General features: G+C 42.0%; 1 protein-coding gene and 1 pseudogene across 1 annotated transcript in view; one reads left to right on the forward strand and one right to left on the reverse strand.

Annotated features, from left to right (window-relative positions):
• ANKRD33B (ankyrin repeat domain 33B) overlaps positions 1-27,055 on the forward strand; it is a 103,760-nt gene that overhangs the window by 42,993 nt on the left and 33,712 nt on the right. The gene's annotated exons all lie outside the window — the stretch shown is intronic.
• Positions 1,600-26,463, reverse strand: LOC143646348 (RAB7A-interacting MON1-CCZ1 complex subunit 1-like; annotated as a pseudogene).

Genomic DNA, 27,055 nt, shown 5'->3' on the forward strand with positions numbered 1-27,055 from the left:
ATACTTCCCTGCACGATACAGTTGGTTTTTAGTTTTGCAGAGACACGAAATAAGTACCTGCCATGACAACGGGTGCCATGGATGTCAGTGCTCTGAGGCTGGGATGGAGTTAATTAGGAAAAGGGTATTTCAGAGCCTGTGCGAGGTAATTGACAAGCTCTCCAAGTGGGCAGGCAGCAGGGAGGTGTCTTCTCCTCCCTACACTCATTAGCAATCGTAGCTTTTTTCTCTTGCTTCTTTTTGGTTTATCTTTCTTCAAACATAATTGGTTTCTTTCTATACATTTGAACTGATTGATTAGTTTATGTGCATTTTTATTACCTATCTCAGAAAAAAAATGACTTTGAGTAAGAAATAGTGTAGAGTAGTTTATGCAGATATTAATCTTATAGAAATCTCTATAAAAATTGTCAGTGTTCCAAAGTATATTTTCACACAAGAGCTCTTAAGGCAGGGGATATGGGTAGTTAGGATTCTGCGTATTTGGAAAAAGGAAAAATGAAAATAATATACTTAACGATGTAGCCATTGTAGCTCCATAATATGCAAAAAACATCTGCTCTCTTAGAGGGGAAAGTCTAAATTAATTATCCCCTGACAATTTTAAAGGAATGCTATTGACTTCAGTCAAATAGCCAATTAATTTACCTTAAAAAGTATTTGTATTCAGGCTGGCCAAGAGAATTTTACACTATCGACAGAACGGTGTTTGTAGCCACACTTTTTTTTCTTACATGGCAGGCCCCAAGAATCGAACCCAGGTCTCTGGCATGGCAGGTGAGAACTCTACCACTGAGCCACCATTGCCGGCCCTTCTAGACACACTCTTTATACTACTTTGGGAATAATATATATGTATACATTTATATATGTAATGTTCTCAGCTATGGAAATAGACTGTGAAGGATGCTTTGTCTACACCTTTATCTTAATAGTAAATTTTTTTCTTTCTTTTTTTTATATTGTTGCGTATCACCATGATCATTTTTTAGAACATTAGTATCATTCCAGGGAAAGAAATAAAAAGAAGAAAAAGCTCATACATCTCATACCCCTATCCTCCCCTCTCATTGACCACTGTATTTCCATTTACTCAATTTATTTTACCCCTTAATCTCCCTATTATTCATTAATTTTTATACATTTAATAGTAATTATTTCTTTGTGTACTGCATGTCAGAGGTCACGTTTCATTCTTTTTCTATGTGAGTATCCCCTTATTGCAGCACCATTTGTTGAATGTTTTTTGTTTGTTTGGTTTAGTTTTTCCTCTCTTTGTTTGCTTGTTTGTTTGTTTGAGAAGTGCATGGGCTGGAAATCGAACCCGTGTCTCCTGCATGGCAGGTGAGAACTCTGCCACTGAACCACCCTTGCGCCCTGCCAATGGTGAATTTTTAATAGTGTATTTTCTTTATGAAATTCTACCTATGTGTATAATTTTTATGAAACTAAATTATGTACCATAAAAGAAATAAGCACATTATATACTTCATATTTCATTATCAGTTATGTCTATAAATAATCTTTGCTAAAATTAAATCCTTGCACGGATCCTGGGCTGGGCTGGACCTCGGTGTGAAGGGCCGGGACAGGGTGGATTCAGCAAAGGTGAGTAGCCCGGCCGGGAGAGTCCAGGAGCCAGAGGCTATGCTTGCTTGGAGGGGTCAGGTGTGGGGCAGGGGGGCTGATGCTAGGGAAGGGGGGGCTGATGCTGGGGGATGGGGGGCTGGTGCTGGGGGAGGGGGCTGGTGCTGGGGAAGTGGGGGCTGGTGCTGGGGGAGGGGGCTGATACTGGGGGAGGGGGCTGCTGTTGGGGGAGGGGGCTGCTGTTGGGGGAGGGGACCTGGTGTAGTGGGCATGGCTGGTGCTGGAGGAGGAGGGCTGATGGGTGGGGTCTCGGTTGCCCACTGTGTTGGGCTCGCTCTGTCCGGCCACGAGAGCAGCGGGTCCAGCTACAGCGACAGGACCTGCAGCCCAGGTCGGGGCACTGAGGGCCATCATTAGCGATGCCATTGGGAGGGGTGGGCCTGGGACCCCTAGGGAGGAAGAAGGGGGAGGAGGGAGGGTAGCAGCTCTGCCCAGGATGAAGGCGGGGAGCAGTGGGGGGCCAGGGGTGTAGGTGGGAAGTGGGCAGGGCCCACCTGGGCTTTTCTTGCTGAGGATAAGGAGGGAGTTGCAGATAGGACATATTCTGTTTTTAAACTTTTTTTTATTGTAAAATATAACATATATACAAAGCAAAGAAAGAAAAAAGCAATAATTTTCAAAGCACACTTCAACAAAGTAGTTACAGAACAGATCCCAGAGTTTGTCGTGGGCTACCATACCACCATCTCAGATTTTTCCTTCTAGCTGCTCCCAAACACTGGAGGCTAGAAGGAATATAAATACAGTGATCCAGCAGCCATACTTGTTTGTTAAATCCCATTTTCTCTGTTACACCTCCCCCTTCTCCCAGTCTATAGGGATCTTTTGGCAATGTCTGTTCTGACTTTTTCATGTTGAGGAGAGGTGTCCACACTAAAGGATAAGGGATGTGACTATCCATAATCCTGGGGGGCTGGTTCCTCTGGGTTTCAGGATTTATCTGGCCTAGGAACCCTGTAGGAACATATCTTCCAGGAAAGCAAACCTAGTGCATGAAAGCTTTATGGGGTCTCAGTTTGAGCTCTAGGTGTTCTCAAGAGTCAACAGGAGCTATGTTGGTTGGGATTTAACTAACTGTGGCAATCAGCACTATCTAATTGAAGCTTGCATAAGAGCAGCCTCAGAACAACCTCTTGACCCTATTTTATCTCTCTTGGCCACTGATGCCTTATTTTATTACACTTCTTTTCCCTCTTTTGGTTAGGAAGGAGTTGCCAATCCCATGGTGCCAGGGCCAGACTCATCCCCGGAGTCACTCCCCACGTTGTCAGGGTGACCTTCACCCTGAATGGCTTGTCCCACTTAGTGGGGAGGGCTGCGGATGGACATTTTTAAGCAATAGTATAGAGCAGGTGGCCAAGCTGGGACATGGGGATCTGATGGGGTCTCTGTTGCCATTGCAGGCCAGTGGGGCACCCACCCCAGGTTGGCACCCAGAGCAGGAAGAAGGAGATGCCCCGAGAACACGGGGCTGGTGCGGTGCTGGATTGATGGCTGCTGGGTAACTGAGGGCAGGGGTTGTGGGCTCTCTTTTGCTGTTTCAGAGGCCTGAGTGAAGTTTCTGGAAGGAATGCTCCTGGGGTGTAGGGCGGGTAGAGGGGAGGCCTCTGGAGCTGAATGGAGTGTTCAGATGCCAGGTCATTGCTGCACTGCTGTCTTCCTGCAGCTCATCCCTGCACCTCTCTCATCTCCACCTTCCAGCTCATTGTCACTCTGGAAATCTCTGTCCATTTTTGCCTCCTTGATGACCGAGCAGGAAGGATGGCATGAGTCAGGAGGGAAGAGGGTAAGCCTGCCAGTGCAGAGGCTCTTCTTAGGATTCAGCTACTCAGGATAAAAGTGAAACTGACTCATGAAAAGTTTGAAGGGAGAAAGCCTGCATGTCCCTGGGGAAATGTCTCTCCTTGGCATAAAGCACACAGACTGTTCCCTGCCAGATAAAGAGAAAATAACTATTCATGTCTGCATCAGCACTCTTTAAAGTGAATTATACTTTCTAATATGACCCTCTGATTCAAGCCGAATATACCTGTGGGCCCGTGTGGGTTTTTCTTTTTCTCTTAATCTGTTTTGGATTTCTGGATCTCAGTAGGTGTCTACCAAGGGAGTTGGGGTTTCTTGGCTGTGTTTCTTTGCTTGGGGAATGACTGTGGTATCTTCTCAGGGGCCCAAGTTGGAAGCTAACCACTTCCTCCCCTCATACACCGCAGCCCCTGCTATCCTGCATGCATAGCCTCGGGGCTGTTCTCTCTCAGCACCCTGAGAGTGACTTCACCCCAGTTCCCTGTCCATTGTGTGCGTTCCCCTGTGAGTTTCCTCTCACTCCACCTTCTCAGCCCCTGTCCGGAGCAGCCTGTCCTGCCATTATGGATTAGTTGGCCCTGTGTGGGAAGGTCAGTGGAGTCACACAATCAGCACGCTGGGGTCTGGCTTCTCTCACTCAACATGATGGTTTTGACATTTATCCCTCTTCTTGTGTGCATCACTGAGTGGCTTTTTAATCTGATCATGACTTCATTGAGGTTTACATCAGGTAAAATGCACCTATCTTGAGATTACAGCTCAATGAATTTTGACAAATAATATATAATGTAAATATCATCTAAAAAAACCAAAATAATAGGAACAAACAAATATGTAAACATCATCTAAAAAGAGAAAGGGTATTTCCTTTATTGCAGAAAGTTCTCTTGGGCTCTTTTCCAGTAATTCCCCCCTCTCCTGCTGTGACTTCTGTCACTCTAGGTTAATATCGCCTGCCCTTGGATGTCCTTAAATGGAATCAGACAGCATGGACTTAGTGTCTGCCTTTTTTCACTCACTGTTCTTGAGAGCCATCTATACTGCCCTCTGCGCCGAGCAGTAGTCCAAAGTTTGAGCATAGCACAGGTTGCTTATTCGCTCTCTTGATGCTCAATATTTGGGTTGTTTTCAATTTGGAGCTGGTATGAAAAAAGCTGCCAAACATTCTTGTAAACATCTGTCTGTGAACACGGACTCTCGTTTTTCTTGTGGGTATACCTGGGAATGGAGCTACTGGACCATGAGTTAGATGCTGCTCGTTTTGCAAAGTGGTCATTCCATTTTCTACTCTCACCAGCGCCGCATGAAAGTTCCTTTGCCTCACACCCTCACCAGCTTTTGGCTTTGTCGGTCTTTTTAATTTCAGCCATCCTCGTGGGTGCGTGACGGTGTGTCACTGTGCATCTGCTTGCATTGATTTCCCTGATGACTAATGATATTGCGCATCTTCGCATTTGGAAAAGGATTAAATTTAAATTTTAACATTAAAAAAATCAAGTTAACAAACACCCGAAGACCAGAATCCCAAAGCTGGAACGTCATGCCCCACGCCCCCTCCACAGTTCCGCATTAGGCTGACAGCCGTCAGCTGCCGCGCATGTGAAATCACAATGAGTTGCCCAATCAGTTGGAAAAAAGGAGAGAGAGAGAGAGAGAAACAAGAAAGCAAGAAAAGAAAGGCACATTTTAAAAGTTTGTGTTGAAAGTAGAATGAGGAAAATGGCCAGGCTGTCTTCTTCCAGCCCACCTCCCATTGGGTAGCCAGTGCTTAGAAGCTGTCTGACCATGCCACCATGTGCGTCTGTGAGATGCTTCAGTGGCTCTCCACCAGCTCTGGATGAATGTCAGATGCCTTCACCCTCCATGGAAACCTGTCATGCCCCTCCCTGTCTCCTGAGCACAGCCATGTGGACCAGCTTGTAACTTCGGGAATTCTGAGCCTGTGTCCATGTTTGTTTGCTGCCTGGAACTCTGTCCTGCTCTTTCTGGCCCTGTGGGGCTTCCCTTCTTGGCTAATAAAGCTCAGCCTTGGTCAGTGCCAGCTCCTGCCCAGGCCTGGACCAGTTTCCAGTTCTCCATCCTCCCATGGTTCCCTGGGGCTCAGCTCAGACCTGGTCATAATTTGTTTACCTTTCTGTCTCTGTCCCCAGACTGAACTTCCTGAAGGGGGAGGACTCTTCTCATTTCAGAGTTCCTCTTTGTATTTGTAATGTTTGGTTACATCAACTTGGCTAAGTTACGATGTCCAGTTGTTTGGCCAAGCAAACACAGGTCTGATTGTTACTGATTGTGAAAATGGGTTTGCATCTATAATTTGTTGATTGCATCTACAGTTGATTGCATCTACAATGAGCAAAGGAGATTGCCCTCAGCAGTGTGGGGAGTCTCTTCATCCAATCACTTGAAGGTCTTAAAAGCCAGAACTGAGAATTTCAGAAATCACAAGGAAGAATTTCTGCTTCAATTCCAACCAGTTATCTTCCCTTGGGAATTCAGACTCGACTTCAGAATTATGTTTTTTGGAGTTTTTAGCTACAGTGTTCAAACTGGACAGTCCCCATGGTGTGTACACCAATTCCTTATAATAAATATCTCTGTGTGTCTCTATCTATTTATATATCCAATTGGTTCTGCTTCTCTGGATAACTTGACAGATGCAGATTCTTAACAGCCAAATCCAGCATGGCTGAGTCATCAGTACAGGCTTGTTGGATGTGTGAACCAATGCTCAGAGGTTGATAAAGCAAGCATTGTGAAAGCAGTGTTACCCTCCAGCCTATGGGGCACGCCTTCCATTGGATTTGCCTATTTCATGACACACACTGTAGGACTAATATTCCTAAAACTGTAGGGCAAAATACAAACCACAAAATCCTGTGATTGCACCTTCTCCCTGTGTCTGCTCCATTCCAGCCTAAATTGAGGAGTTGCCATTTGTCCTGGGGGCACCAAGGATAACTCACAGGGCCCGGGTGGGAGGCAAGACCTATTAGGAGGCATTTGAATGGGTGTTGTAGGCATGGCGGGGGCTGGGATTAGATAAGAATTTGTTTGGGTCCACGTATGACAGAGATGGGGCATGATGAGAAAAATTGATGCCCCTCCCCATTAAAAGAAAATCCAGCCAAAATGAAAATTAGTAAGAAGAGCAGCCTTGCCCTGAGATGTCTGCCCCCACTGGTAATGGGCAGTGTTGACTGTCATTCCTGAGAACCTGGGTCAGAGCGCCTCTGTGCCGGCTTGAAAGGATTAGGTACCCTAGAAAAGCCATGTTTAATCCTAATCCTTCTAGTGGAGGCAGGCTTTTCTTTTAATCCCTATTCAGCACTGTAGGCTGGAAATTTGATTAGATTATCTCCACAGAGATATGGTTCACTCAATTGTGGGTATTAACCTTTGACTAGAGGGGGATGTGAGTCCACCCATTCCAGATGGGTCTTGATCAGTTTACTGGGATCCTTTAAAGAGGAAGCATTTTGGAGAGAGCTGCAACAGATCCACGAGAGCCCGTGCAGCCTGAGACTTTTGGAGATGAAGAAGGAAAATGCCCCCAGGCGAGCTTCATGAAACAAGAAGCCTGGAGAGAAAGCTAGAGGACATCACCATGTTCACCATGTGCCTTTCCAGTTGAGAGAGAAACCTTGGACTTCATCGGCCTTTCTTGAGTGACGGTAACCTCTTGTTGGTTACTTAATCTGGACATTTTTATAGATTTGCTTTAATTTGGGCATTCTCACAGCCTCCGAACTATAAATTTGCAAAATTTGCAACATAATAATTTCCTCTTTTTTAAAAGCTGCTCCATTTCTAGTAGATTGCATTCAGCAGCTAGCAAACTAGAACAGTCTCAAACTTTGCTCCAGACAGGCTGCCCGGGGTTTTGTTAAAATGCACATTCAGATCTGGCAGGTGCGGCCCCAGCTGGAGACTCAGAGTTCCCTAGCAAGCTCCCAGGTGATGTCGATGGTTGTGATTCTGGGACCCCACTTGGCATGGCCACTGTGGCGCCTCAACCAGTCTGAACGCAGTAAATCAGGTTGTTTGGGAGGAATAAGTAGCCCCAGTTGTTGTTTCTTCTCCACTGGATTGTACTAAATCATACCATGCTTTACATTACTTGAACTAGTATTTGTGATTATATGCAAAAATTAACCACAACTGGTTGAAAAATGTTGTACAGGTCTTCATTCATCATGAGCATAGTGCACAGATGTCAGAGTGCCTGGCAGACCTGTGTGGGTGGCGGAGTCCCTACACATCCGCGTGTGTGTGCTGTGCACGTGAGGCACGCAGGGCTGAGGGGGCTAAGACGCCGCGAATCCAAACCACAGGTTTGCAGTGAAAATGACATTCTCATTGTGCGCAAAATGTTGTCTCAAAGGAAGTGGTTTTGAATTACAACCTGAGAGTTTATGAATCCTAATTCAAAGGCCTGATGCCAGGTGAGTCCCGCTTTGCAGAGAGATCTCTTGGTATATTTTACATATTCATTTATTTGTGTTAATGTTTGTTTTATTTCATCATTTAAAAATGTACTAGGCATCTCTTTAGAAGCAGAGAAGCACAAATAAAAATAAGAATCACGCCTATAATCCCACAGCCACTACAAAATTTTGTAATTTTGTAAAATTACAAAAAAAGAAAGTTAGTGTCTGAAAAAACATTGAAACTGACCCGAAATATATAAAATATATATATGTATAATATATATTATAAATATATAATAAAATATATAAGAGGGAAGTCTCTTCCCTCACAGTACTTGAAGGTGGCCAGTTAAATTTTTTAAGCCTCCTTTCAGGAAAATAAAGATCTTTTATGAACATAGCTGCACAAGAGTCGTATGCATGTTTTTGAAAAATCTGTACAATAAAAGATGGTCTCATACACCTTGCTGACCGGGGGGCTTTGGGTTTTTAATCTGTATTCTGGGGTGAAGAAGAAGAGCTTTCCTTATCAGCGCGGACATTCTGACCTTCTTCCTGTAGGGGCAACCTAGTGCCCCATTGTGTGCTTCACCAGCCAGTCACCGCGCGACGTCTGCTGGCTTGTTGCCAGGCACTTTTTTTTTTTAGAATGACTATATGGCCAGTGTTTTATTCAACTCATTAATGAGGGATCCAGTAAGATGTGCAGCTAGTTTATATTTATGATTCTGACAAAATGGCTTTTATAAAGGCATTTTGGAAAAAGGAATATAGAAGATGATTACTAGGTTATCTACAAACCTGGTTAATGTCCTCGAAGGTAATTAAACCATAACCTTTGGGCTTATTTTTCCTCCTAGACAGAAATCTACAAATTAGCTTGCAGCTTCCTAAAGTCAGAGCTCGAATCTAATAGTAAATAATATAGTCAAACATAGGGGAAATTAAATAATCCTTGGGTGGTGCTATTCAACCACATTGTTGCTGGGATTTCACAGTTCCGAGTCTTGGGCAGTGATCTCCACACACTTTTTTCCTCCCTAAAGCAAATTTCTAGAAACGGAGTTCTTGGTCTTGCTTTTGTTTTGTGTGCGTTTTGCTGTTGCTTTCAAATCTATGTTCCTCAGCCCCAGGGCTGACGGGGTTGCGAGAGTGATGCCACACCGAAAGCCAACTAACTGTCTTTGAGGTTTTCCTGGGACCTCGAGTAATTTCCTCATGGGAAGGTGTAAGTGAGATAAAGAGCTAGACTCTCACGTGGCCGTGTGTCAGTACCTCGGTCGAGTACTGTGTGAGTAGGAGGTACTGGCATACTTCAGGGAGTTTTCATGCATTTGACAAGTGCTGGGAGAGTGTCTTCTGCATGCAGAGCACTGGGGAAGCAAAGTTAAAAAGTGTAATTTCTCTCAGTGGACATCCAGGGAGGAGAGGTATGTGCAAGGTGGTCCAGTAAGGACACCAAGAGAGGGGTGGAAGAGGGTTTGAACTAAGACGTGAGGGACCTTGAAATGTGCGTGCCAGGGAGAGTGAGCTTTGGAGCTGTGGAGAGGGGGAGAGGCACTTCAGGCAGAGGGCACTGGGGGCATGAAAAAGCAAAGCAGGATTAGCACTTAGGGATGGTGCTGGGAGAACCTAAACTACAAAAACCCTAGGGTGCCCTGCTAGAGTTCAGAAAGTTGGATGGTGGCATCTCTAGCCATTAAGTGGCTTCTGGGTGGGTAGATTTGCTGATGTGTAAACTGTCTTTGGAATATGTGGACTGACTGTGTCATTAAGAATACCAGGAGAGGGGTGGAAGACGGTTTGAACCAAGACTTGTGGGACCTTGAGATGTGTGTGCCAGGGAGTCAGTCCACATATTCCATAGCTTTATTTTGTAAGCTATGGAAGAAATTAAGAAGATTATCACAGGGCAGGCCACAGTGGCTCAGCAGGCAGAGTTCTTGCCTGCCATGCTGGAGACCTGGGTTCGATTCCTGGTGCCTGCCTATGGGGAAAAAAAAAGATTATCACAGCAAATAATCCAATTTTTAAAAATGGGCAAAGAATTTGAATAGATATTTTTCTAGAGAAGCTGTACAAATGGCCAATAAGCACATGAAAAGATGCTCAACATCATTAGTCATAAGGGAAATGCAAATCAAAGGAGACCCCCACCCGGATAGCTGTTTTTTTGTATGTGTGTGTGTGTGTGTGTGTGTGTGTGTGTGCTGTATGGTGGAGGTCACATTTCATTCTTTTTCCATGTGACTATTCTGTTATTAAAGCAGCATTTGTTGAATTTTGGGGGGTTGGAGGAAGAGGACAGGCTGGGAATCGAACCTGGGTCTTCTACATGGCAGGCGAGAATTACCCTTGCACCCTCCTAGGATGGCTATTTTTTTAAAAAGTGGAAAATAACAAGAGTCGATGTGTTGCAGAGGTATTGGAACCCTTGTATGTTGTCAGTGGGGATGTAAAATGGCACAGCTGCTGTAGGAAATAGGGTCAGCTGCTGTGGGAAAGTTTGGTGGTTCCTCAAACATGAATTAAAAGCATTGGCTTCAGAAAGGGCAGGGGGAATGATATTCTACCATGACCCAGAAAGAGATGGCTAATGGGGGGACAGCTGTAATGACCACCCAAACTGAATAGTACTTGTTGTTTCGGTTTTGTCGTGTACCTTCATCAGCTCCATTGTGGACCGTCACTCAGACTTCGAGTATGTGTCCTATAAATACTAGTGCACAGGGTAAGTGAAAGAAATGAGAATTTTGTTACTGGTATTTTTAAAGGAATAATTGACACAGCAAAACATATTGAGCTTTCAACTACTTGTTTTTCTGCTGGGCACTTTGTGAGTTTTTTTATTTATAGCTTGGCATGATTGAGTCAATAATTCTGAGCAACTGTCCCTGTCTAGGAGAGGCAGAAAATGCCTGTTTCTGGCAATTTAAGCGTGTTTCAGGGTGTTCTCACATGCTCTGTGGTCTGCTCTTTTGCACATTCTTCTTTCTTCAACTCCTTCTAGTAGGACTAAGAACTGAATTTGATATCTTTAATGAGAGTTGGTAATCAGGAGTAACCAAGGCAATTTTGAAGGGGAAGAACAAGGAAGGATCCTTTCCTGCAGGACAGTGTGACTGCAGTTGTAAGTGCTGTCCTGAGACTGAGCTGGATCCCTATATCCATGGACCCAACCCCCAAAATACACTCCTGCGTTTAGGGGAAATGGGATGTCCTTGAGCATATAATGCTACAGATCAGGGGGCAGACAGCGGATGTGTCCACACATTGTGCTAGGAAAGTGGGCTCACTATGTGGAGAAAAACCAAATTAGATTTCTGTAGTATACCATCCACAGAAATAGAAATCCACGTGAATTAAAGAGCTCAACATGAAAAAACAAACTTCAAAGCTTTTTGAATAAAATAGAGAGGTACATGTTTACCGTCTTTGAATATGGAGGATTTCCTGAACAAATCACAAGAAGCATAACCATAAAGGAAAAGATTAATAACTTGATTGCATCAAAATGTAAAATTTGACTGTAAATGAAAAAGTGGGGTGGGGACGAGGATGAGGAAGGCAGGTGTCTAGGAGGCAGCATTTAGGGACTTAGGGAGGCACCAGCCCTTGCTCGCTTCATCTTGGTTCCAGCTGTGAGTAGGGCTGTGCTGCCCAGCGTGGGCGGCCACTAGCCTTTTGAGTCTCTTGAGCACTTGAAATGTGGCTAAAGTGAATTGAGATGTGTGCTAAGTATAAAGTACACCCTGAATTTCAAAGATTTAGTACAAAAGCGAGTATAAAATATCTCATTAAAATTTTTCATATTGATTAAATGTTGAAATTGCAATATTTGGGGTACATTGGCTTAAATAAAATATGTTATTAAAACACCACCTTTTCTTTTTTAATTAATTAAAAATTTTTTTTAAATATAGCAAACACGAACATTCTTACCATATGATCATTCCATTCTACATATAAAATCATTAATTCACAATATCACCATATAGTTACATATTCATCATTGTGATCATTTCTTAGATCATTTATATCAATTCAGAAAAAGAAATAAAAAGAGAACAGAAAAAAATTCATACATATCATGCCCCTTCCCCCTCCCTTTCGTTGATCACTAGCATTTCAATCTAACTTTATTTTAACATTTGTTCCCCCTATTATTTATTTTTGTTCCGTATGTTTTACTCATCTCTTGAAAAGGTAGATAAAAGGATCATTAGACACAAGGTCTTCACAATCACACAGTCACACTGCAAAAGCTTTATCATTATACAATCATTGTCAAGAAACATGGCTACTGGAACACAGCTCTACATTTTCAGGCAATTCCCTCCAGCCTCTCCATTACACCTTAACTAAAAAGGTAATATCTATTTAATGCGTAAGAACAACCTCCAGGATAAAAAATGCCACCTTTTCTTAATACAGTTACTAGGAAATTTAAAATTACATATGTAGCTAATATTTGTGGTTCCTATTACATTTCTATTGGATAGCGTTGGTCTGGAATATATGAAGAACTCAAAGCTGATCCATAAGGAGAAAGGCAAGTCTATAGAGAATGGGCAAATGATATAAACTAATCCTTCACAGAAGAAGAAGTCCGGATGGACATTAAAAGGTGCACAATTTCATTAGCAATCAGGGAAATGCAAGTTAGTACAGTAACACTCTATAAGAGTCAGATTGGCAAAAATTAAGTCTTCTGTTTTAGATTCCTAGCTGCTAAAACAAATACCATAAAATGGGTATGCAATATTTTGGGCACATTATTTTAAGCAATGAATATTTATTGGCTCCTGGTTTTGAGGTGAGGCATTGGGGAGACCAGGCTTTTCTACAAGACGGTGTCCTAAGGACTTGACTGCCAAGGCATGGTTGGGTCCTTGGATGGGCATGAGGTGGCAATGCAGAAGGTCTTGATTCCTGTGGCTTTTTCTCAGCCTGTCTTTCGCTGTTTATGACGGATTCCTGTAACTGGGGTTAAAGCCCACCTGGTCCAGTTGGGCCACACCTTAACTCAAGTAACCTCCTCAGGAGGTCTTGTTTATATGGGCCCACACTCACTGCAGTGGATTGAGAACATACTTTTCTGGGGTATGTAACTCCAAGGCACCAGGTCTTACAATATCACGTATTGGGGAGAACAAAGAGAAATGGTCCCTTTCGTGCACTGTGGTGGAGTTTTAAGTTGTTGCAGCCACCTGGGAGAGCATTTTGGCACATGTTCCACCTCCAGTTAGTCCACTTAGAGCAGTGGTTCTCACCCGGGGGCAGTTTCATCCCCCAGGGGATATGTGATGATGCCTGGAGACATTTTTGGATGTCACACAGGGGAGATGGGGATGCTTCGGCATTTAGCAGGTAGAGGCCAGGGAGGCTGCGGAACAATCCAGAATGCAGAGAACATCCCCACCACAAGGGGACCAGTGACCTGGTTCCAAAACCCTGCCTCCCAGATGCGAACACCAGGAGACCTCTTGCAGAGATGCATCAGGACACACAAATCAGCGTTTCCATTTCTGTGCTGCTCCGTGTTTACAATAGGGATGCTTGAAAGTAACTTCACTGTAAGTTTAGAGGAATGGATAAATATTTTTATAAAATAAAAATAGACACATTTTTACCATTTTTGGTAAAAAATTTGAAATTCAAAATGACACACTATCTTTAATGCATTGTTTATGGAGACATGCAGATGCAGTAAAACCCCAAAACATCATGAAGGCTATACCTCACACATAATAGTGGCTATCGCTGGGGAGGTAGGAGCAAGGCGGGGGGAGAGTACAAAAGGGACGTTCAAATCTTTCTGGAATGTTGTTTTTTTAAAGAAAAAGTTGAAGCAATTATGACCAAATAGCAGCCGTTGTTAGTGTAGCTGATGGTTATATTACTTGCCTTCTAATTTGCCTCTATAGCTGAATTTTTCCATAGTAAACCCCAGACACCCACTGCAGAGAGCCTGGTGGGCCCAGGGGCCGCTCGTGGAAAAGTAGGCTGGCAGGGATTGCACCTGTTCAGGCTGGCAGGGGTTGCACTTATTCAGGCTGACGGGGTTTGCACCTGTTGTGGTTGGTTGTCGGCATCTCCCCACTGCCCAGCTCGTGTCTGGCCTGGGGGATGTTTATTTGCGTGAGGCGGGCTCCATTGCTGTGAGCTGGCTCACACGAAATGCCCCTTGGGCTGGCGGGTGCCTGATCTGCGGGGCTGGGGCCACACCTGCAGTGGGTGACCCCAGGGGGCCCCCGTGCCGGAGACCACGCCCCAGCATCACCCTGGTGGACCAGGGCAAACTTACCATCCAAACTTCCCACAGCCTAACACAGCACAGGCTGGCTTGAGAGACAAAAAATCACATCTTGGGAGGCTTTTTTCAAACTTTTAACTTGACATAATTTCAAGCTTACAGGATAGCTTAAAAAATAATACACTCCATATGGAGAGCTCCAACATACCCTCCCCCTCCAGATCCACCAACTTTTTATTTTATTTTTTAAAATATTTTTTCATTGATAAAAAACATACAAACATGCAAACATTCTTAACATACAAACATTCCATGTATGGTGTACAATCAATGGCTCACAATATCATCACATAGTTGTATATCCATCACCATGATCGTTTTTTGAATCACACCCACCAGTTTTAACATTTTGCCACTTTGCCATATTGTTCTCTCTCCTCCCTCTCCCCAACTCACCCTCCCTCACTCCTATCTGTTTTCCAAACATTTGAGATCAGGTTGCACATACTTCTTGAACACATAATATTTCCATGTACATTCCCTGCAAACAAGGATATTCACTTATGCAATTACCTTACGTACAGTAATCAAGTTCAAGAAATTTAACATTTATATAAGGCTTACATTCCATATTCCAGTTTTTTCTTATGTGTCAGTAATTCCTTTTGAGCCTTTTCTCCTCCATTCTCAGATTCCATCCAATATCATGTAATGCATAATTGCATTAAATGCATTATCTCTTTATCTTTCTTTTCTTTAATTGTGGAAACATATATGCAACATAGATCTTCCCATCCCAACCCCTTCCAAGCACCATTCAGTGGGACTAATTACTTTCACACTATTGCAGTATCCTCACGTCTTCCATTGCTAGAACTTTCCTTCACCCCAAACAGGAACCCCACACTCTTGTGTTAACTCCCCATTATCCCTGCCCCCACAGCTGGTAATCTGAACTCTAATTTGGTCTATGTGAGTTTGCATATATGCTGATATTTTCTCTGTAGTTACCACGGGCCTTAACTTTAACATCCTAAATTTATAACAATCTCGTTTGCTTTGATACTACCCTAACTTCAATGGCATACACAGAGTATGTTCCTGTACCCCCAGGGAGACTTTTAAGTGTGTGTATTTAAAAGAAAACAGATGTTACATCATATAAACGGTAGACAAATCTGAATTCCTTGGGAGACCCTACTGGGAGGAAGTTTCCTTCCTGGGCTTTGTGGTTGAGATCACTGCAAAACCTGTGAGACCTTTCCAGAAAGGGTTTGTCTTGTACGAGGGAGGCCCATTTCATAGTTTAATGGAGAGTTTAGGAGAAGCAGTGACTGTTGATGTGCAAGCTCGGTCTTCCCTGCGAGCCGTACACCTGAGGGGCTCATCTACCCTGCGGGGGCACCCGCTCATGCTCTCTCATTTTCATGTTGGGCTGGTGAAAAGTATTTCTGCCTGTGGAGCGGGACTTGAGGCTTCATTACCCAACATTTGTCTCTAATTGGTTTGAATAACAAGCTGGTGTTATGGGATCTTAGAATTATTTAATAAAAGACGCCCTCTTTTGGATTCACATTTGAAGAATGGCTTAAATAGACAAGGTGTGACTTGGTTGAATTGTGTCCCCCCGAAAAATAAGTCAGGTCCGAACCCCTTGTCCTGTGACTGTGACCTTATTTGGGAATCTTTGCAGATATAATTCAATAAAATAAAGCCCCACTGGAGTAGGGTGGGTCCTAATCCAGCATGACTGATGTACCTATAAGAAGAAAATGTGGACACGGAGGGGCTCAGAGGGGAGACAGCCACCTGCAGAACAAGGCAGAGGTTGAGGGGTGTAGCCGCATGCCCAGGGCCAGCTGGGACCAGCAGAAGCTGAAAGAGCAAGAAGCAGCCTCGCCGTAGGTTTCAGAGGGCGCACGGTCCCCAGTGTGAGGTGAAGCGGAAAGCCACGTCCATGTGGAATTCGCCCCTCTATGCCGTTGTATTTGCTGTGACCCAATCATAGAATTTATTTATTTATTCTCAGATCTTCTCCCCCTCCCCATGGAATATTTTTTTCTTGGGCCCTTGGACATTTTAATTTGCATTGCCTTAAATTCTTTTTATCCTAATTTTTTTTACTTATCTGTCCACACCCTGGATAAAGGAGCATCAGACACAAGGTTTTCACAATCACATGGTTATATTGTAAGAGCTATATCATTATAGAGTCATCTTCAAGAATCAAGGCTACTGGAACACAGCTCTACAGTTTCAGGTCCTTCCCTCTAGCCACTCTAATACAAGATAAATTAAAAGAGGGTATCTATATAATGCATGAGAATAACCTTTAGGATAACTTCTTGACTCTGTTTGAAATCTCTCAGCCACTGAAACTTTGTCTTATTTTTCTCTTCCCCCTTTGGTCAAGAAGACTTACTCAATCCCGTGATGCTGGGTCCCAGCTCATCCCAGGAGTCCTGTCCCATGTTGCTAGGGAGATTTACACCCTTGGGAGTTATGTCCCACATAGGGGGGAAAGGGCAGTGAGTTCATCTGTTGCGTTGGCTTAGAGATAGAGGTCACATCTGAGCAACAACAGAGGTTCTCTGGGAGTGACCCTCAGGGTTACTTATAAGTAGGCTTAGCCTATCCTTTGCAGGAATAAGTTTCATAGAGGCAGACCCCAAGATCAAGCACTCAGCTTATTTAATTGGTTGTCTCCACTGCTTGTGAAAATATCAGGAATTTCCCAGATAGGGGAGATTAATATCTCCTCCTTTCTCCCCAGTCCCCACCAAAAAGGTTTTGCAAATACTTTTTTATTTTCTGCCCAGATTACTCTGGGATATACCCGGGCATCACATGAACCTGTACAAACCAGCAAGATCTCATGCCCCATTCAAGATTCCTGCCTTTAATGTTAATGCAGGGAAATGTTGCTCGGTTTTAGTTCTGGAAGGTATCTGTTTCCTAATGTTTGTCCTGACAGACTCCCTGGCTCCCAAACACTCCTTCTCCAGATTGTTGGCTGTGCTGATTACCTCTCAGCACTCTCTGACCCAATCAGCCACCCCCATTGTAAACAAAGCCTCAGGGGACCCGGAAGCATCTCTCAGCGTCTGCAAATGTTGCCTTAGGGATATGTAGGAAAGCAACGTTTGCAAAGTGATAGCTGTGGTGAGAATTGTTTAAACGTGATAAGGCAAGTAATGGTGCTGGATTATAGTTGCTGGGTATTTTGCTTTTCAGATGCCCAAGAGTGATGCCTGCAAGTATATGTACCAACCCAGCATATATGGCTGAGTGTATCCTTGGGGAGCAGGGTGGGGTTGGGGAATGTTGGGTCATTGCCTGAGGGGTCCAAACCAAGTCCATTACCACTGACCTGTGATAGTGCAATGGTCAAATCCATTTGCCTTCTGGGAAGAAACAGCTTGCCAAAAGCTCAACATTCCTTCATTTATTCAATAAGCCTATATTAGTATACATTAGCATATATTAGCAGCTATAGCTCCAGGCCTGGAGCTGGGAACAGCATAAGTCAAAATCTCTTTTGGGGAATTGACTTTCTCATCGTGGTGCTTGATCATAAATTAGATTATTGAAACTACACCTGACACATTTCACCCAACAAACTGCACGCATGTCAGCGGAATTTATGATAGCCTTTTAGAAATATATATCTTGCGAGGGTCAGAATGTTTTAAGTTCTTTCATAAAGTCACATAAACATTCCCTCTTCTGCCAGTGACATTTTTGGTGTTTTATAGAAATGGATTTTTCAAGTAAGTGAAGTTTGTTCTTTTGGTTCCAAACTTTAAAAAATTATCAGCATGAATGATGGACTTTTTTATCTGACACCAGAACATCAATACTCTCCTTTTTCTTCTGAGTGATTGGGATCATCACTCTCTTAACTGCCAGGCCAAGGGGCTGCAGGTTTGTATGCGCCCCTCTGTGTCTTGGTCTCCTCCCTTGGCTGTTTGTCATTTCTCTTTCTCCTGCTGCCTGGGCAGGCTGTGATGCCCCACCAGCCCCTCCCCCACCTCCTCCCAAAAGTCCTTTCGTTTTTCAGTTGTTGACAGTGTTACTGGACAAAGGCCATAGATTATTTCATCTGAAGCTCTCAATAACCAATTCCTGAGACTGTGGGGTTTCAAAGAAAGAGTTTATTACTAGACACATAGTAGAAGATCAGATGGCCTACAGGCCCAAAATCTGTCTGCCCGAGTTTAGGGGGTTCAAGGTTTTTAAGAATTTTAGCAAAGGAAGACGAGGTTATTTCAATTTTCAAATAGCGAGTTCTAAGTAGAAAAGGAGACAGTGATATCATTATCACTTCAATAGGAGAACTTAATCAGAAAGGAGGGGAGATAGAGCTGTACTTCAATACTAAAGGTGTGAGCCCAAAGGAAGGGAAACAATTTATTTTTTAATAGCAGAGTCTAGCTGATACGATTTATGAATGTCTGGGGCTGAAACTAGTTAATGACTGACTTCAAATTGTTCATTAGCGTTAGGGCTTTTGCCCTACAAGAAAATGACCAGATAAAGGGAGTAACAGTTCTTATAGTCACAAAGACACAAGATAAGGGCTTTTACATCATTTCAGATATCAGGGCAACTGAAGTATAATTTAGGGATTTCAGGTATTCCCTTGTCTACTCCAATATCCCAGAAAGGACAAATATATATATAATGATTCAATAATCAAAATCATCCCTTATATCCTAATTTCGTAGTTACAACAAGGTTATTATAAAACTGAATTTCCTAATGAGTGCATCATTTGTAAACCTGTGCGTGCTTGCTTGTTTCTCGTTAATTAAAATTACATAAGTTCTTCAGGTACAGCTTTATTAAAGCGGGTTCTAAGTGTATGAAAATAGAGTAAAAAGTGAAAGTTTTCTTTAAAATGTCCCTTCCCCCACACCCTCCACACTCCTTCCTTCCACAGAGGATTCTGCTGTTAATTTCTTGGTGTGATCGTTCTAGATGTTTCTGTTGCCAGAGTCATCTTTCTGGGTTCTTGGCTATGCTGCAAGAAAGAATTCAAGGGCACAGCGCAGCATAGGGTAAGCAGGCAGAAAATGTATTAGGACATGTCGGCCCTCTCCAAAGACAGAGATGAGAAAGGTGAGGGGTCCTGGCAATGTGGGGTCATTTGCTTTTATAGATTAACTATACTTGCTCTCCCTTCCCTTTCCTTATGGGGGCTTTTTCTCCTACTTTCCCTCCTATTCTAGTTTGCTAGCTGCCGGAATGCAATATACCAGAAACGGAATGGCTTTTAACAAGGGGAATTTAGTAAGTTGCTAGTTTAGAGTTCTAAGGCCGAGAAAATGTCCAATTAAAACAAGCTATAGAAATGTTAAATCAAAGGCATCTGGGGAAAGATACCTTGGTTCAAGAAGGCCAACGATGTTCAACGTTTTTCTCTCAGCTGGAAGGGCACATGGCGAACATGGTGGCATCTGCTGGCTTTCATGTGGCTCTACCAAAAGGGACTCTTTCCAAAATGTTTCCTCTTTTAAAGGATTCCAGCAAGCAACTCCACCTTCAGTGGGTGGAGACACACCTCCATGGAAATCATCTAAGCAAAAGTTACCACCCACAATTGGGTGGGTCACATCTTCATAGAAACAGTCAAAATACTCCCACCCAGCAATATTGAATGAAGATCAGCAGGCATGGCTTTTCTGGGGTCCACCACAGATTCAGACCAGCACACCTCCTCTCCAGGGCAGTAACCAGTGGTAGACAGTGCATTTGGGTGGGTAGGTTGGTTGGCTCCACCATTCTCTGTAAATGACTCACTCAGGGGGGTTCTTTGGCTCCAGATGGGTTAGCTGCTGCTGGATGTTCCCTGTAAGCGGGAAGCCCCCAGGCAGGGTGTCTGTGCAGGGCAGGGGCCGTCTGACCTTAATTGACCATCCTTGCTCAAGGGCTCTTTATCATTTTTTACTTTTCCCTCACTCCTCTCTCTCCCTGTTCCAGCCTGCCTCATTACTATTGCATTTTCCAAGGGTGATTTATGTTTACAGCTTGAACCCATTTAGATGGCGTCCATTCTTTTTTTTTTTTGTTAACTCTTTACAGTGTTAATAAATGATAAATTATAGTGCTAGATTCCAGGTGTTATCAGCTTTTCTTGCAAGCAATAGGGTTTTTGTTTATTTTGTGTTTCTGATATACACACTATAGCAGTTTTAATCAGGACATCTCAACTTATTTTTTTTCTCATTCCAATTTTTCTACTTTGTATAGGTTTTGAAAACTAGGGTTTGTATTTTGGGGGGCTGGATTTCCAAATGGGGATAGCTTACTTTATTATTTTTACAGTAATATGATTTTATTAAAAATATATATATTTATATGCTCCAAAACATTTTACTTGGGAATTTTCTCTAGAAAAAAGAAAAAAAAAAAAACAGCAACAGCAAACAATACCAGGGGGAATAAATGCAATACTTCCATAGAACTGTGTTAAAAATAATTCAGGAAGGAGGAAGTGATACTGGATAACTAGAGAACCCTAGATTCTGTGTCAAAGGGAATATCCTTATTAGAGCCAGGAAAGGAGTCCTGGAAATTCATGGAAAAAAAGTGAAAAGCAATCCAAGGATATCGTGTCAAGGGGCTCTGGTTTTTTAATGCCATTAAAATGAATCTTGGAAAGCTTTTCTATGCAGCTCACATTGTAATGAACACCAGAGAATTTGTAGTGGACTATAAAGCGAGGAGCATAATTTTATTGCGTTTTTAGCCATGGGTTCTCATCTCACTCTCCTGCATGCAAAGGAATAAGGAAAAGCTTTTAGTCATGGTCTGTACCTTACTAAGCCTCAAACAATTCACAATCCCTAGAAACTCTATAAATGCAATAAAGTGAACAGACCTTTAAGCCCCAAAGCCTATTTAACATTAGAAAATTCATACTCAGAAAGAATATACAGATTTATGGACTGCGAAAAGTCCTTTAACAGAGTTTTAAATTTTAGTAACCATCAGAATATGGAAACTGCAGAGAAGCCCAAGTGTAACAAATACAACAAGGCCTTTAGATATGGCTCATCCATTAGTAAGGCCACATTGGAGAGAAACCTTTCAATGGTAAACAAAATGAGACAGTCAGTGTAAGTAGTGACTCATTCTTTAATTCAGTATCAGAAAAGAAAAATTTTATGAATGTACTGAACATGCAAGGCATTTTGCTTAAGCTGGTTGAGTTAAAGCCACAAGGAGGTGCTCAGAGGTGTCTTCCCAACCATCCTAAAAAAAATAGAACCCCGCCTCAGCATCACGCCAGCACCTCACCTTGCTTTATTCTTCTTCATAGCACTCATTGCTTGAACACTAACCATTTATTTCTTAAATGCTTACTGTCTAACTTCCTCCATTAGTTTACAAGCTCCAAAAGGGGGTTGTTTTGCAAAACTTCATCCTCAGTGCCTGTGACAAAATCTAGCAGTAGACACACAACAAATAGCTGTTGAATGAATAAATTGTAGGACTTTCCTTACAAGAAGTATTTGCTGTCTTGAGCTAAATTCATTCTAAATGAAACAACATGCACTTAACTAGATTTTTATTTGCGTGGGCAAGCACTGGGAATAGAACCTGGGTCTCTGGTATGGCAAGCGAGAACTCTGCCACTGAGCCACCATGGCCTGCCCTTAACTGGCTTTTAACACATATTAAAAAATGTGTTTTTAGTTCACTGTTTTATAATATGCCAGAGCAAAAAGCATTGTAGACTGTAATGGTCTACAAATTATTCTCCAGTTGTGTGAGGGATGAAAAAGTTGACAACAAACACCTGGTAATACCCTCGTGATTGTGCCAACCATTCAGAGACCCGACTGGTTCCCAAGGGGTTATCAAGGCAAAGTGGAAGCCCCCAGCTTCAGAAGAGAAAGTTTTATTGCTTTCTTAGACTTGGAGTTTAAATAATACTTTCACAACTGAGACTGCACAGACCCCTATTTGCCTTGTCAGCTGCTGGTATAGCAGGCATGCCAGTTGGGAATCCAATAGCCACAACCCTGTTGTGCAGCTTTGGCACTTAGATCATGCTTCTTATTAATTCAAAAAAACATTTCTAAGTGCCTTCTAGGCATTATGGCCTATGTTAAGCTCTGTGGATAAAATAAAGATGAATTTTTAAAAATATGGAGTTCACAAATTAGGAAGGAAAATAATTACAAAGCAAATGTAAGCAATATAGCATGGGAGGGGAGGATTAAGGGAGCAGAAGCAAAGTATCATCTAATTTGACTGAAAATAGTAGAAAACCCTTTTGGACCCAATCTCATGGGAACAGATTCTTAAAGGGTAGTCGGTACTCACTTGACTACAAAAAAAAGTGCAAAAAAAGAAAAATAAATCACTCCATGGAGAAGTAATTAAATCTGCTAGGGTATTGAGGGATGAGAACACATGAGAACACAAAGCATATTTGGGGAAGGAATTGGAAATACTTGAGATTAATTGTGATGCTCCAAAGAGCATGGAGGAGAGTGTAGCCTGCAGTTTTAAAAACCATATTAAAATTTTTATATTTAGAAAGCACAAAAGACCAGCTAAAGAGCTACGTTAAATAAAAATCTTAGCTGTATAAGATAAGTGAGGGGATGGGGCAGGAATGGGGAGCTTTTCCTCTTGTCCCAAGAGGTTTATCAGAATTTTTATGTTCATGAAAATGGAGCATGGATTTTAAAAGTTTGAGGAACGCTGGATTAGAACATAAGATTACTGCAACCATGGGGGTAGAAAGGTAGGTGAGAACCAGATTATAAGACTCTATTGTGCCCTGCTCTGTGGAAGATTCAAAAGAGAAAACAAGAAGCAGAAAATGTTTTATGTGAGAGACGATGAGCTGTTAGGACATACTGAAATTTAAAATTACAATGAGATGTCTGTTTAAGTGAAGATATAGGCAGTTAGAAATGAGGTTTAGAGATTAAGAGAGAAGTTGTGCTTCAAATAACAGGTTTGGGAGTCAGCCCAATGTTTTAAGGGGTGGGTGGAACCATGGCTAGGAATAACATTGCATAAGAAGGGTATTTAGAATAAGTAAAAAGAAAAAGGAAAGGGGTGAAGAAAGAGAAAAAGGTCAGAACTCTAGGAAAGGGCAATATCTAAAGTGTAGACAGAAAACAGAAGCCACAAGGGACATGAGGGTGGCAGCAGAGGTAAAATCTGTAGCACAGATGGAGATCAGTCTTCAGTGGGAAGCAGGTTCACTCTTTTCCCCTAAAAAGAGAAAAAGCTGGTAGCAGAAGTTGACAAGTCATAGTCTCAATTTTCTCTGTGATAAGACAAAGGACCGTACATTGGGGGAGGGGACACAAGGTCTGAGAAAAGTGATGAGGTTTAGATTAAGAACACTGGGAGAAGTTGAAGAGCCCATACTACCAACAAAAGGCTTCCACTGAGGGTCCTTCTAAAGTGGAAGGGCAACATATACTCAAGCAACACTCAGCATCCCAGAAAACATGGATGGTAGGATTATGCTAGTGTAGGGTACTTGCAAAATCATTGTCTACAGAACAAGGGAAAGAAGGCTTGGATGGCACTGACAAGTGAGTGCCGCATAGGGCTAAGGTGGGGTGGGGAAGGAAGAAAACCTGGAAGGAGCTGATAGTTTGGGAGAAAGAAGGGTAGTCAACAAAAGGAGGCTGTAGGAAGCTAAAGACAGTGTAAAATGGAAATAAAGGAGAAAGAAAAAAATCAATAAAAATAAGGAGGTCAAAGAGCAGGAAAGATGAGAATTATCATTGGTTGATGGGATGCTGGCAATTAAGATTTCAGAAGAACAAACTCAGGATGGTGGCATTCAAGGTGTGGACATGGGAATAAATTGCTGGAAAGTGATAGTTACTGGTGCAGAAGTTGTGGAACTTTGCAGAGAAGGCAACAGACAGATCATGTCCTCAAGATGACAGTGGGAGTTGAGGTACACAGAAAGACTGAGCAAGATATCAAGTTAGGCTCTATGGCCTTTACTGCTCACCCTACTATTTTTTTTTTTAAATATTTTTATTGACAAGTCTTGACACTCAATACAGTCCGTACATGGTGTGCAATCAATGGCTCACAATGCCATCACGTAGTTGTGTGTTCATTATCATGATCATTTTTAGAACATTTGCATCAGTCCAGAAAAAGGAATAAAAAGAAAATAGAAAAAACTCATATATCCTATACCCCTTACCCCTCCCTCTCATCGACCACTAGTATTTCCATCTACCCAATTTATTTTACCCCTTATCCCCCCTATTATTTATTTACTTTTTTATTCATATATTTTTTTAACTCATCTGTCCACGCCCTGGATAAAAGTAGCGTCAGACACAATGTTTTCACAGTCACACAGTCATGTTGTAAAAGCTATATCATTATACAATTGTCTTCAAGAATCTAGGCTACTGGAACACAGTTCAACAGTTTCAGGTACTTCCCTCCAGCCACTCCAATACACCATAAACTAAAAATGGGTATCTGTATAATGCATAATAATAACCTCCAGGATAACCTCTCGACTCTATTTGAAATCTCAGCCACTGAAACTTCATTTTGTCTCATTTCTTTCTTCTCCCTTTTGGTCAAAAAGGCTTTCTCAATCCCTTGATGCCAGCTCCTGGTGAATCCTGGGAGTTCTGTCTCATGTTGCCAGGAAACTCACCCTACTATTAAAAGGCAAAAAATATATATATATTAAAATTTCATTACAGTATGAAAAGATGTACCCTGAGGGCATATGAGCTAGTGGTGGACTAACCTAACTTGGTTTTATCTTCACTAAACAATAGATTAACCATGCATTTTCTTTTAAATGAAACAGGAAAATAATTTTGAATTTTTTACCAAATGCCTTATAGAGTAAAATTTTAATATTAGCAGTTTGTGGCAAAATAAATACCCCTGATCCTTGCAATATCCGTTATTTATCACAATTTAGAAATAGAATCTGAGTATTAGTCATAATTTTTCATTTTGCCTATTTTTATATCCACAGTATATATTCAAAGCAATGAGGTGATGATTTTAATCTTAATTTAGAAATGGAATCTGAGTATTAGTCATAACTTTTCATTTTGCCTATTTTTATATCCACAGTATAATTCAAAGCCATGAGGTGATGATTTTAATCTCTAGAGCATGGTGAACTTCAATATAGGGAGATTACAAAGAATCTAATAGAAGAAAATCTTCTTAAAGTTAAATTTGGTTCCTCATTATTATTTGTAGGATATTTATAGCTCAGGGTGAATTAGAAAACACATGCCATTTTAAACATTAAAGAATCATTCCTTCACAAGTTTAAGAACATATAATAAAAACGGTGATGGCTCTTTAAAAAGGGTAACGAAACAGGACATCTTTATGTAATATAATGTTCTCAAATTCAGGATCAAAATGTCTTTTTTTCTAGAACTTTTCCGTTTCATGGTTTTTAGTTTGTTTTTGTCTGTTGGAAAAGGACTAGATGAACTTACCATTCATGACAATGTTGAAAGAAGTTTAAAATTTGTTTTGCAATTTTGTATTGCATTCTTGCTCTTTCAGGGTTCTTTTCCATACAGATCCATACTTTTTCAAATTTTTTTCTCCTGCTTCTTGGAAGTCCGAGAGTTCTTTGTGTGTAGTGCAGCTTGCGCCAGAAACGTCCGTTTTTACTTCATGATTTTTTGGCTGCTGATCTGCCTAATACTTCAGTCTCCAGTTGTTGCTCCTTTCTGCTCTGTACATCATAGTGAGCAAATGAATGTCTCTAAATATTCCTTCACTCAGTAATTTAGCTGTTTCTAGGTCTTCGAAACTCCTTCATTTAACTGGATAGGACTTCAGTGATTTAGCATCTATAGCAAGTAAGTGGCTCCATCAGCAAGGTGCTTTTTAAGCAATCTAGATTTTCTCATAAGCTGCTGTCTCTTCTGGGCCAGAGAATAACAATCCATATAGAGCAGGATCTCCAAAAGAGACATTCTAGTAGCTCGACTCAAAGCAGGCTGCAATGTTTAGGTGCTTATTATTTTCTCTAAACCTGCTGGTTCTGAAAGAAAACTGATCAGTTCTTCTACTTTCTGTGAAGAAGAGTCTTCAGGAAAATCGTCTTCTAGCTTGTTCTCCTTGAAATACATCATGTCCAAAATAACCTATGCATAAATTTCTAGATTTGATGGGTTTGAAAATTTTGTTTTCTCCACAAAGGAGTTTCAATTTTTCTAGAGCCGTAGAGGCCCAAATTGAAATATGATCACAAACCAAAAGCGAATTTGGCTTCAGGTTGCTGTTCGTGGGCTGGAGTGGATCCCCGAGCTCTTCCACTGGCATTACCATGCTGAACCTATTGTCACCATGGCCACAACTGGTTGCTTACTTTTTAATTGTTAATGTTATTATTTTAGTCTCAGAAATGCTTTGCTTATAATACAAAAATTAAGTTATTTTTGGCTTCAGGAAACCACCTGGAGATGGCCTTTGAGTCACTCACAAGTAGGCAATACTTGCATTTGCGCTAAGTCTGCTAGAATTCCTCTTGGGAGGACGTGGTCTGGGGTTGCCAAAGATGGTATCTTCCTTTCCTCTTTCCTTTTGGGGGCACAAGACCTGCCAGTTAAAACAGGATTAAAAATACAGTTAAACCTTAGTTTTAAAGAGGGAAAGGCCAGACTGTTGGGACAGACTCCAGAAGATAAGGATCAAGGAAGTGTGCTTTAATAGTAATGTAAGACCCCATGTGGGAAGATTGGAGGCCTTGCTGTTGGGTCTGATACTATTTTCCGCTGACTCCTCAAGTTGAGTTGTCTATATATTTTTCTGGTAGTCTACATTTCTGTCCTAAGCATATACAGAGATTTCCAAGGCTGCTTTCAGCAGAGGCCAGATGTGCATTTTGGAAACCAAGGACTGTGAGAGTGGGTGTGGGGGC

The sequence above is a fragment of the Tamandua tetradactyla genome, chromosome 9 (genome assembly GCF_023851605.1).
Source record: "Tamandua tetradactyla isolate mTamTet1 chromosome 9, mTamTet1.pri, whole genome shotgun sequence".
Taxonomy (NCBI): Eukaryota; Metazoa; Chordata; class Mammalia; order Pilosa; family Myrmecophagidae; genus Tamandua; species Tamandua tetradactyla.